Below are 13,228 nucleotides of genomic sequence, written 5' to 3'. Positions count from 1 at the left end.
CTGTGTGAGTGCCAATATGCATATGCTGAGCAGAAGCGGGAGGCAAAAAATCTGCTCCACCAACAGCTGCAGTCCTCAGGAGCTTTTTTATCTACCTCTACAACACCCACAGAGGTATCCCTGGAGGCTTCGCCCAGGCGCTGTTCCCTGCACAATCTCCCACACCACTCACCAGAGGGATCCTAGATGGCCATAGCACAGTTGTGCCGTGCCCTGGGCACATGCACTGTTTTTTGGGGAGTTCACAGAGGGAAGGGGGAGGGTGGATTATGTGCTGGGCAGTTCACAGGGGGCAAGGGGGATTGTGTGCTGGGGAGTTCACAGGGGGGAGGGCGGAGTGTGTGCTGGGGAGTTCACAGGAGGGAGGGTGGATTGTGTTCTGGAGAGTTCACAGGAGGGAGGGTGGATTGTGTTCTGGAGAGTTCACAGGGGGAGGGGGGATTGGGTGCTGGGGATATTCACAGGGGGGAGAGGGGATTGTGTGCTGGGGAGTTCACAGGGGGGATTGGGTGCTGGGGCGTTCACAGGAGGGAGGGGGGATTGGGTGCTGGGGAGTTCACAGGGGGAAGGGGGATTGTTTAACTAATAATAAATCCTGTTCATTATGCATACAAAGCATGGACATTCATGATTGTGTTAAAGTGCTCTTTATTTTACAAGTGATATGTGTTAAATGTACCCATCCACCAGATCAAAAATAATTGTCAATCAAGGCCTTCCTGTCCAACCTCCCCTCCATCACCCCGTCCCTGTGTGCATGTGCCCTTGCTTCGAGCACATTTTCATCATCACTCCCATCCCCAGGTGGCTGGCCATCAGCATCGGGAGCAGTGGCACATGCCTGCGACAGCAAATGTTGTGCAGCATGGCACAGGTAAGTACCATTTTGCCAACTTTCTCTGGTGCATACATCAATGCCCCTCCCGTACGGTCTAGGCACCGGAAGCATGCCTTCAGCAATCCAAATGCCATTTCCACACAGATGCGTGTACACCCATGGTCAATGTTGTATGCCAGCTCAGCTGGAGTGTGTGGATCACGCACAGGGGTCATGAGCCATGTGTACTGAGGGTATCCTGAATCACCTGCAGGGGAGAAAATGCAGACATTAGGCCAAGGTTGGTTCAGTGGCTGTATAAGGCGCAGACATCAGTGACAATGGCAGCAGAATGAAGTATGCATTGAAAAGGTCCATGCTATCTCAGTGCAATGTTGTCATACATCCTTCACCTTCCAGGACATGCATGGGCTGAGGTTTACATGTAGCAGTGTATCAATTAGCAAGTTAATGCTTATGTGTGTCACACTCATGTAGTACACGTACGCTACTTTTCATATACATGCTTTCATTGTAGTGTGTGCTGTGCAAGGACAGTATTCAATCAATGGAGTACTTACTGTATGCACCACCCCTGTGTCTAAATGCCACAGTACTCTGTCCCTTATTTCTGGATGAGGGTACCCTTATATCTGCATGTTCAGGCAACATTTTGTTAGGCCATGTGCTGTGGTCATTGTCGTGACTCCAACTACTTGTGTATGGTGGTTTTGTGGATGTGCCTACATTAGGACTATATTGGCATGCCTGTCTGGGGGCCAGGGTGGGATGTCTCTTCTGTGTCAGGGTGAGTAGCCGCAATGCGACACACACAAGATGATTTGTGGTAGTTGGGCTTCCATATGTGACTGCTTTCAAAAGTGTTTGCCATGGGTGTGTTCTGCTGTGTAGAACATGTGCAAGGGTTCTCGTGCAAGGTACATGCATGGAAATGGTGTTGTGATAGTGCTGCCTGTGTCTCTGTCATGCACAGATTCTCCTGTGTTAATTCCCCCACCACCCAACAGGTGCAATTTTGCATGCATTTCAGTATACATGTGTACTCACCCAACATCCATGTGTATTGGCCACAGTGCCTCTCCATGTAGGCTGGCATGGTACTGTTGCGCAGGACCATGGATGGAGTTGTGGGTGGATCCTGGGTAGCGGGAGCAGCAGTGGATGAAGGTTATGTCGGGGCTACATGTCATCGGCACGTTCATGGAATGCTAATTCTTACGGTTCATGTCGACTGCCTCATGTTCCCGGGGTGCTACTAGTGCTACATGTGTGCAGTCTAGGGCTGCTATGATGTTGGGGACTTGGGCAATGGCATGGAACTGTGCCTTGAGCTATTTGACCTTTGCCTGTGTGGCTGGCAATGCAATGTGCATATTGACATGGAGCAGCATTGCATCCAGCACCTGTCCCAGCACGGCACTGAAGGTGGACTGGGCCATACCATGCATCATGGTAACAGTGTGTTGGAAGCTGCCAGTCCCAAGGTACTGTAGAATGGACACAAGCTTCACAAGTGGGGGCACAGCAGTGCTGATGGCTGTATGGCTGCCTATTTCAGCCTGGATTGTGTCCAGCAACTGGGTGATGGTTGCCCTGTCCAGCCTGTACTCACTCACCAGCTGCCCATCAGTCAGGGACCAGGGTGGGGGCCTGACTCTGGGGATGGCTGGCTGCCTTGCTGGTGCTGGTCTCCTTCTCCTCCTCCTCCTTCTCCTCATCCCCACCAGCCCCTGTTGTCATGATGCCTACCCCCGGGGACCCAGACCACATCCAGCAACCCCGGAGCAGGCATCAAGTTATCCTAAGCAAGCCCAACAACCCCTGCTAGGGGCTATTTGGGTCCAGTCCTGGTGCCTATGGTGCCAGGCTCATATGGAGAGTCAGTCCTGGCCACATAGGCGCCAGGCTCATAGATTAAAACTCACCTGATGCAGACCATGCTGAAAACTTACCTGATGCAGACCATGCTGCAAGAGCTCCAAGCCAAAAGAGGCTTGGAAGGGACTACTTTACTTAGGGATTATTTTTTACTTGGGCGGGGCTGGGGAGGAATACTTACCTGGGACTACTTTGGAGGCTATTTAAACCACGCCCGAAGAGCAGCACACGCTTCGCGTTATTCTGCATCCAGCAGCGTAACGCTCACTGTGCCTGCAAGTCTGCATCCAGCCTTCTGCCGCGCCCGCCTCGAGTTTGGAGCTCCTAGAAAAAGGGAGAAAGAAGGAGAAAAGGTTAGAACAAGAGCAATACCTTTAATCCTTACCTGAATTCCCGATCCATCGCGCCTTCGAGCTGGAAGAAAGAAGTTATTTTATGCGCATCGCCTCGCCTGCTGCAGCGCCGCGCTGAACTCACCGGCCTTCGCAGCATCTTCACATTCCACCGCAACCTCCTGTATGTTCCCGCCGCACTCCGGCACCTAAGGAGAAGACAAGAACAGCAAGGTGAGCCAAGGGAATAATCGGAGGAATATTAGCTACCCTCCCAGAGACTTACCTGATTTTACCACCGGGGGTACTATTCCTCTTCACGGATCGGCGCAGCTTCCACTGCATCTTCGCTGAACCCCGGCCCCTAAGGGGAAACAAAAGGACAGCAAGGTGAAACAAAGGGACTAACAAGGGGAACCCTCCTCACCACAATAGACTTACCTGATTTTACCACCGGAGGTATTATTCCCCAAGACTTCATACTTTCTCTCAGCGCCTGAATAAGGGAGAAAGCAACAGGTTACATATTGACATTATTTTATCGAACTGTGTTGGAAAATACAAATCCTTACCAGAATACTACCGGTTGCCACGAGGAACTCTTCATTAGGATCAAGCTGCAACCTGCAAGAAATCGGACAAGAGTGAAAGTCAGGCATTTGAACTCACCAATTCCTTCGAGCCAGTGAAGCAACTGGTTATCAACGCGCCCCTGCGCTCAATGCAGGATGGAGAGCTCATCTTTTCAAACCATCAGGTGAGACTATAAGAGGTGACATTAAAGGTGATCTGTGTTGAGAACAGCGGGGGTAGGGGGATTTACGCTCAACTCCACGGGTGGTTAATTCCCTTTCTCCATTTGCAGAAGAATATTCCTACGGGCCAAGCAAATGAAGCTAGGTGGGCCAGTCCAGTCCGTCATCTCGGCCCTACGCGTCACATTGGTGGAGACCGCAGCTGTCCAGTTCCGATTGACGCCTCTGTGGGAGCCAGGTGAGCGTAACAGTACGCGAAGCCTACCCACATATTCCCACCCGGGCGTTATGGATACCTCAGAGACTGACCAATTGGCCCAATTACTAGGGGAACTGAGGGCTGAAGTGCATTCCGCCCGTCAAGAAACCAATGCTCTTAGGAGAGAACTGATTTTGTCAAAGGAGCGAACTGATGACCTTGCTATGCAACTATTGCAAAGCCAGGCTGGACAAGCACCCCTACTTGGTTCCGGGGGAAATCCAGCTCCTGTGTTATCGAGTAACCCTGTGCAAATAAACCTACCAGGAAATATTCCATTAGCTCCACCCGAACGCTTTGCTGGAGAGGAGATCCTAAAAGGTTCGCCGTGTTTGTGAACCAATGCCGCTTGCACCTTTTATGCAGACCTGGAGCCTTCCCAAACGATCAAGCCAAGGTAGCCTTTGTATTGTCATATCTCAGTGGCAGTGCAGCTGATTGGTCAATTCCACTAGTTACTCATGATGACCCAATTCTTCGGGATTTTCAGGGCTTTCAAACGAGCATGGAAAGACTATTTGCCCGGCACTCCCAAAGACAGGCCCTGGATAATGAACTTTTGTCCCTACGACAGGGTAACCAGGACCTTCTAACCTACATCGCAACCTTTAGTAGGTTGATAGTGGAAACTGGATGGCCTGAGGTAAAACGAGTCACGTTATTTCATCGAGGGCTTCGAGGAGAACTCATGGATGTCTTGGCTCAAGTCGTGAACCCACCTCAAGACTGCGCTGAATATATAGACTTAGTGGTCCAGTTAGATCACAGACTTCAGCACAGAAAGGCTGATCGAGCCAAGTTTGAGAATCAGGTGTTGGTCAAAAACCATGCTAACCCCAAAGGAGCAGATGCTTCAGAACCCATGCAAATCGGAGGGGTTAAAGGATCCTTAACCCAGAAGGAAAGAGAAAGGAGATGGCAAATGCAATTGTGTCTATATTGTGGGACTTCTGGGCATTTTCTATGGGATTGCCCTGTAAAACCACCCAAGAAGGTGGTAGGAGCTGCTGATAAAAGCCATATGGAGTCAGACTCAGGGAACGACCCCGCCCGACAAGCATAGAGGTCCGCTTGCCGAGCTTGAAGAAGGATACTCAGACCTCGCATTTCATCATACCAATGGTCCTCGTAGATCCAGGGCAGCCATCGCGTATGCACGCAGTAAGGGCATACATTTATAGCAAGGCCATAGGAAACTATGTGGACTATGAATTGGCTTCCAGGATGAATCTACCTCTCTGCCGAAAACCCACCTCAGATGTCATCCCCACAGTTGATGGAACTGAAATTGCCTCTGGGCCTGTAACGCATTCCACCGCAAAGATGACACTATTGGGTCAGGATGGGCATCGAGAGACTATTGTGTTTGATCTAATCAAAGCCCCACAGTTCCAGATAATACTGGGGATACCTTGGTTGTAAACACATAATCCTTGTATTGATTGGCGAGAGAAGAGAATAACCTTCCCGGATTGTGCACAAACCTGTTACCCAAAGAAAAGTCAGAACGCAGGCCTGGCCACAGTAACCACAGCAGTCATGCAACTACCTCCAGAATACCAAGAATTCCAGGATGTCTTCCAAAAAGAACAGGCAAACACCTTACCTCCTCACAGATCATACGATTGTCAAATCGATCTCATACCAGGTGCACAACCCCCTTGTAGCAGGATCTATGCCCTTACGGAACCTGAGAACCTTCACCTAAAACAATACTTAGACCAGTACCTTGACAATGGCTTTATTCGCCCATCCAATTCCCCTGCATCTTCAGCTTTGTTCTTCGTGCCCAAAAAGGAAGGGGACCTCAGAACGTGCATAGACTACCGCGCGTTGAACCAGATAACTGGTAAGAACCGATACCCATTGCCTCTGATCCCTGAACTACTAGACCAAGTGAAGGACGCTTGTATATACACTAAATTAGATCTCCAGGGGGCATACCATCTGGTACGTGTAAAAGAAGGTGACGAATGGAAGAGTGCTTTCCGCACTAAGTATGGGTTATTCGAATACCAGATGATGCCTTTCAGGTTGTGCAATGCACCAGCAGCCTTCCAATACTTCATGAACGATGTCCTTTGTGAACTGATTGACGTTTGTGTTGTCGTATATATCGATGATATTCTAGTATACTCCTCTTCAGATTCTGACCATGTGAAGCACGTCCGAGCAGTCCTTGAAAAATTGCACCAGCACAAATTATGCAAAACTTGAAAAATGCATTTTTTATGCCACAGAAGTTGAATTCCTTGTGTTTATCCTGACCCTAAAGGGAGTCCAAATGGACTCACGAAAGGTGGACACAATCCTTAACTGGCCATCACCAAGTTCAGTTAAAGGAGTACAAAGCATGCTCGGCTTTGCCAATTTCTTCCGCAGATTCATCCCGGATTTTTCACATGTTGTACATCCCATCACAGCACTCTTGCGAAAAAATAAACGCTTAATGTGGACTGAAGAAGCTGAAAATGCCTTCCAAGAGCTGAAAGCGAAATTCACGTCTGCACCTGTATTAAAGCACCCGTGCCCTGAACTTCCATACATAGTGGAAACTGATGCATCCAGTCTAGCCATGTGAGCTGTCCTGTCTCAAAAGGACCCTGAAACTGGCCAGCTTCATCCAGTAGCATTTTGGTCCAGAAAGTTCTCGGCACCTGAGTTAAACTATGCGGTTACCGACACGGAGTTATTAGCCATTAAATCTGCCTTCAAGGCTTGGCGGCACTATCTTCTCGGTGCCAGGCATACCATTACTGTGATCACCGATCACCGGAACTTACAGTATTTAAAGACAGCCAAGGCCCAATCGTCACATCAACTCCGATGGGCATTCTTCTTTGCTGAGTTCGATTTCGTAATAGCCTATCGACCAGGTTGTAAGAATGGTAAAGCAGACGCCTTATCCCGAATAGGGATGGGAGAGGCAGAAGTGAACCCAGAACCAGTACCTATAATTTCCGAACAAAGAATTCTTGGCATGACTACTCTACAGACACTAGAGGACATTCGGGTAAAGATCCAGCAACTCTTTGATCCTACAGCCCTGCAGGACTGGGTAAAAAAAGGGCTGGACTACTCTGTCACCAATGATCTGCCTTATTACCAAGGACGGCTATTTCTGCCACAGAAGGAACTACAAGAGCTAGTCATTTCCCGTTATCATGATACCCTAATGGAGGGGCACCCAGGTATTGCAAAAACTGAAGCTAAAATTAAAAGACAATTCTGATGGCCCACCTGGCGAAAGGATATTAAATAATTTGTGATGTCTTGTGGCATTTGCGCCCAAAACAAAAGTCAAAAGAGAAAACCAGCTGGACTCTTACAACCTTTAGACATTCCGCCTACACCATGGCACACCTTATCGTTAGACTTTATTACTGATCTACCCCCATGCAATGGATTTAACACCATTCTAGTTATTGTGGATCTTTTTTCCAAGATGGCCCACCTTATTCCTTTAAAGGGATTACCTTCAGCTTCAATCCTGTCCAAGGAGTTCCTCGAAAACATTGTTCGCATAAACGGATTTCCGTCCATATTGGTCTCTGACCGGGGCAGTCAATTCATTTCACATTTTTGGAAAAAAATTCTGTCAATTGGCGCAAATCGATGTGAGGTTATCGACCAGTCACCACCCCCAGACCGATGTTCAAACGGAGAGGACCAACCAGACTCTCGAACAATACCTGCGTTGTATGTTACATCAGACTGAGAGTAATTGGAAAGACATTCTTTGGATCGCCAAATATGCATACAATAATTTAGTACACTCTGGAACTGGACAAAGCCCCTTTTATACCTTATATGGGCACCATCCTCGAACCTCAGACCTTGACTCACCCCAACACTTAGAAATGCCCGCAGTGGACCATCTGCACGCTACGATTACACAAGCTTTTAAGGAAGCAACTACACATTTAAAACAGGCGAAAGAAAAATACAAGAAAGATGCTGATCGTCATAGAAGTGATACTCCACAATACCAGATAGGGGACCAAGTATAGTTAGCCACAAACATATACCTCTAAAGGGAACACAGACCTTTAACCCCAGATATTTGGGACCTTACTCTATTAAGGCCATTATCAACCCGGTGGCTGTCAAGTTAGACTTACCTGCTAATATGCAAATTCACCCCGTCTTTCATGTGTCACTTTTGAAACCAGTGCAACCAGGGACAAGACTAACCAAGCCACCAGACCCTATCCTTGTAGACGGAGAACCCGAATTTGAAGTTAAGAACATCCTGGACTCCAAGCTGATAAAGTCAAAACTCTTTTATTTAATCGACTGGAAAGGTTACGGACCACAGGAAAGGTCATGGGAACCTAGTGACCATGTTCATGCACCCCGATTGGTGAAAAAATTCCACCGAAATTTCCCAGACAAACCGAAACCACAGGGAAGAACGACTTTAGAAGGGGCCTTGGGGGGGAGTGCTGTCATGATGCCTACCCCCGGGGACCCAGACCACGTCCAGCAACCCCGGAAGCAGGCAGCAAGTTATCCTAAGCAAGCCCTACAACCCCTGCTAGGGGTCATTTGGGTCCAGTCCTGGCGCCTATGGCGCCAGGCTCATAGATTAAAACTCACCTGATGCAGACCATGCTGCAAACTTACCTGATGCAGACCATGCTGCAAGAGCTCCAAGCCAAAAGAGGCTTGGAAGGGACTACTTTACTTAGGGACTATTTTTTACTCGGGCGGGGCTGGGGAGGAATACTTACCTGGGACTACTTTGGAGGCTATTTAAACCACGCCCGAAGAGCAGCACACGCTTCGTGTTATTCTGCATCCAGCAGTGTAACGCTCACCGTTCCTGCAAGTCTGCATCCAGCCTTCTGCCACGCCCGCCTCGAGTTTGGAGCTCCTAGAAAAAGGGAGAAAGAAGGAGAAAAGGTTAGAACAAGAGCAATACCTTTAATCCTTACCTGAATTCCCGATCCATCGCACCTTCGAGCTGGAAGAAAGAAGTTATTTTATGCGCATCGCCTCGCCTGCTGCAGCGCCGTGCTGACCTCACCGGCCTTCGCAGCATCTTCACATTCTACCGCATCCTCCTGTATGTTCCCGCCGCACTCCGGCACCTAAGGAGAAGACAAGAACAGCAAGGTGAGCCAAGGGAATACACAGAGGAATATTAGCTACCCTCCCATAGACTTACCTGATTTTACCACCGGGGGTACTATTCCTCTTCACGGGTTGGCGCAGCTTCCACTGCATCTTCGCCGAACCCCGGCCCCTAAGGGGAAACAAAAGGACACCAAGGTGAAACAAAGGGACTAACAAGGGGAACCCTCCTCACCACAATACACTTACCTGATTTTACCGCCGGAGGTATTATTCCCCAAGACTTCATACTTTCTCTCAGCGCCTGAATAAGGGAGAAAGCAACAGGTTACATATTGACATTATTTTATCGAACTGTGTTGGAAAATACAAATCCTTACCAGAATACTACCGGTTGCCACGAGGAACTCTTCATTAGGATCAAGCTGCAACCTGCAAGAAATCAGACAATAGTGAAAGTCAGGCATTTGAACTCTTACAAACTTTATACTTACGGCATCTTGCCGGGAATCTGAGAGTCAATATTGTTCTGGAACTCACCAATTCCTTCGAGCCAGTGAAGCAACTGGTTATCAATGCGCCCCTGCGCTCAATGCAGGATGGAGAGCTCATCTTTTCAAACCATCAGGTGAGACTATAAGAGGGGACATCAAAGGTGATCTGTGGGGAGAACAGCGGGGGTAGGGCGATTTACGCTCAACTCCACGGGTGGTTAATTCTCTTTCTCCATTTGCAGAAGAATATTCCTACGGTACCAAGCAAACGAAGCTAGGTGGGCCAGTCCAGTCCGTCATCTCGGCCCTACGCGTCACATTGGTGGAGACCGCAGCTGTCCAGTTCCGATCAACGCCTCTGTGGGAGCCAGGTGAGCGTAACACCTGTGCTCCCAGGGTCCTGGGTTGGTTGGCAGGTCTCTGTAGCTCCAGGCGCAGCAAGTATATATGCACATCAAGGCTCCCGGCACCAAATGGCAACACGGTGTTGGGAAGGATGTGTTGTGCATGGGTGGGTCTTTTGTAGGCCTCTGGTGTGCATTGTTTTCCCCTGGGCCCGTATTGCTGTCTCCTCCCTGCTCCTGATGGCGAAATGGTGTTGGGAAGGGTGTGCTGTGCATGGGTTGGTCTTCTGTAGGCCTGTCGTGTGCATTGTTTTCACCTGGGCCCTTATTGTTGTCTCCTCCCTGCTCCTGGTGTTGAAAGGGTATTGGGAAGGGTGTGTTGTGCATGGGTGGGTCTTCTGTAGGCCTGTCGTGTGCATTGTTTTCACCTGGGCCCTTATTGTTGTCTCCTCCCTGCTCCTGGTGTTGAAAGGGTATTGGGAAGGGTGTGTTGTGCATGGGTGGGTCTTCTGTAGGCCTCTGGTGTGCATTGTTTTCAAGTGGGTCCTTATTGCTGTCTCATGTGTTCTTTTACCTCTAGCATTTGGCCAGGGGTATTTTTTGGCGGTTTTCCCACCGGTTTTCTGGCGCTAAGAGCATCAATGTCGGACTTGTGATGGCTCTGTAATAGCGCATTTGGGTGCCGGCGCTATTACAGGTGGTGCTATTTGTTAGGAAAGATTCCCATTTATGTGTAATTTTCCCTCCAGTTGTGTAGCCCCCAATGTTTTGCTGATGTTAAACACCATAGTCTGACTTTACCAGAGGAGCCCAGCCTTCTGCTGCACTCTTCTGGGCTTTTCGCTCACTTTTTATGGGGAAACTGACATGCCCTTAAGACAGTCAGTACTGGGAGACTTGGTTTCCCTTAGTCCTTTCCAATGTTGCAACTTTTCTGCAACATGTAACCAAGTACCTGTTACGCTCACCTGGTTCCCACGGGGACGTCGATCTGGACCGGCCTGGTGCCACGTAGAGCCGAGATGACTGACTGGACACCCCCACTTACTTCGTTTGTCGGCTCGTATGAATATCTTTCTGCAAAGGAGAAAGGGAATTAACCTCCCTTAATGTCAGCGTTAACCCACCTTCCACTCACGTTGTCTGCCCTCTGACCACTCCCGATGTTCCCTCTTGTTCTCACCTGATGGTTTAGAAAGATGGGCTCTCCATCCTGCATCGAGCGCAGGGGCGCGTAGATGACCAGTTACTTCACTGGCGTGGAGGAATTGGTGAGTTCCAGTATTGACTCTAGGATCCAATAGTTTGTAAGAGTTCAAATGTCTGATCTTCACTCTTTCCGATTCCTTGTAGGTTGCCAACTGAACCACCACGAAGAGTCCAAAGGGCAGTTGGTGAGAGTCAGGTAAGTCTATAGTGGTTTTCCCCTAAGGGGCCGGGGTACGGCGATGATGCAGAGTTAACTGCGCCGACCCGATATGAGGTGAGTTCTCCCTGCGGTAAATCAGATAAGTCTTTGGGGGGTAGCTTGTAATGTCCAATGGTTTCCCCTTAGGGGCCGGGGTGCGGCGGTGATGCAGAGTTAACTTCGCCGACCCGAGATGAGGTGAGTACCCCCCGTGGTAATCCGGTAAGTCTTTGGGGGTAGCTTGTATTGCCCTTTTGCATTCCCGTACTCACCTGGCTTTTCTTGTCCCCTTAGATATCGGAGAGCGGTTTGGAAATTCAGAGTCTGCGATGGAGTGAGGAAAAGCTGCACTGGATGGTGAGTACAGCGTGGCGCTGCGAGGTGCGTGGCGATGCGCGTGCGATGACTCCTTCTTCAAGACGACGGCGCGATGGATCAAGAATTCAGGTAAGGTTTCAAGTTTGAACCTCTTCTCCTTCTTTCTTTTCGTTTCCAGGTGGTCCAGGACTGAAGCGGGCGTGGCTGAAGACTGGAAGATGCTGGAGGCACAGTGAGCGTTACGCTGCTGAATGCAGAATAACGCGAAGCACGTGTGGCTGTCCGGGCGTGGTTTAAATAGCCTAGGAAGAAGTTCCAGGTAAGTATTCTTCCACAGCCCTCACCCGAGAAAAAAGTAGTCCCTTAGGTAAATAGTCCCTCCTAAGCCCCATTTGGCTTGTGGCTTTGTGCAGCATGGTCTGCACCAGGTGAGTATGCAGCATGGTCTGCATTAGGTAAGTTTTCTGAAATGAGCCTGGCGCCCATGGCGCCAGGACTGACTTTATCCTTATGAGCCTGGCTCCATAGGCGCCAGGACTGCACCCAAACAGCCCCTAACTGGGGTTTTTGGGCATGCTCCAAATGGCATGATGCCTGCTTCCGGGGTTGCTGGGCCTGGTCTGGCTTCCCGGGGGCAGGCATCATGACAGCACTCCCCCTCAAGGCCCCTCCTAAAGTCGTTCTTCCCTCTGGCCTTGGTTTGTTAGGAAATTCTCGGTGGAACCTCTTCACTAATTGAGGTGCATGCACGTGGTCACTAGGATCCCAAGACCTTTCCTGAGGACCGTAGCCTTTCTAGTCGATTAGATAAAAGATTTTTGATCTCACTTTTTTTGAGTCCAAGATGCTCTTAACCTCAAATTCGGGCTCTCCGTCTATGAGGATGGGGTCCGGAGGTTTGGTTAGTCTTGTTCCTGGTTGTACTGGCTTCAAAAAGAATACGTGAAAAACGGGATGAATCCGCATATGAGCAGGTAGGTCCAACTTGACAGCCACCGGGTTAATGATGGCCTCGATGGAGTAAGGTCCTAAATACCTAGGGTTAAAGGTCCGTGTTCCCTTGAGTGGGATGTGCTTTGTGGCCAACCATACTTGGTCCCCTATCTGGTATTGCAGTGCTTCACTCCTGTGCAGATCCGCATCTTTCTTGTATTTTTCCTTAGCCTTTCGCAAATGTGCAGTTGCTTCCTTAAAGGATTGTGTAATAACAGTGTGGAGATGGTCCACCGCAGGCATCTCCAAGTGTTGGGGCGAAACAAGGTCCGAGGTTCGAGGATGGTGTCCATAGATGGTAAAAAAAGGACTTTGTCCGGTTCCCGAGTGTACGGAATTATTGTACGCATACTCGGCAATCCAAAGAATGTCTTTCCAAGTACCCTCAGACTGATGTAGCATACAACGCAAGTACTGCTCAAGAGTCTGGTTGGTCCTCTCTGTTTGACCGTCGGTCTGAGGGTGGTGACTGGTGGAAAGCCTAACATCTATCTGCGCCAATTGACAACATTTCTTCCAAAAATGCAAAATGA

General features: G+C 49.3%; 1 long non-coding RNA gene across 1 annotated transcript in view; it reads right to left on the bottom strand.

Moving 5' to 3' along the window:
- Positions 1 to 631: 631 nt before the first annotated feature.
- LOC138528999 (uncharacterized) overlaps positions 632 to 13,228 on the bottom strand; it is a 61,103-nt gene continuing 48,506 nt past the window's right edge. The window contains exon 2 of the long non-coding RNA XR_011284369.1: positions 632 to 1,085. This is a non-coding gene — a long non-coding RNA (uncharacterized lncRNA). The remainder of the gene's footprint in view (positions 1,086 to 13,228) is intronic.

The sequence above is a fragment of the Ambystoma mexicanum genome, chromosome 1q, assembly GCF_040938575.1.
Source record: "Ambystoma mexicanum isolate Mex_15411 chromosome 1q, UKY_AmexF1_1, whole genome shotgun sequence".
NCBI lineage: Eukaryota > Metazoa > Chordata > Amphibia > Caudata > Ambystomatidae > Ambystoma > Ambystoma mexicanum.
Note: the sequence above shows the minus strand (reverse complement) of the source record. Positions and strands in the feature narration are given on the sequence as shown.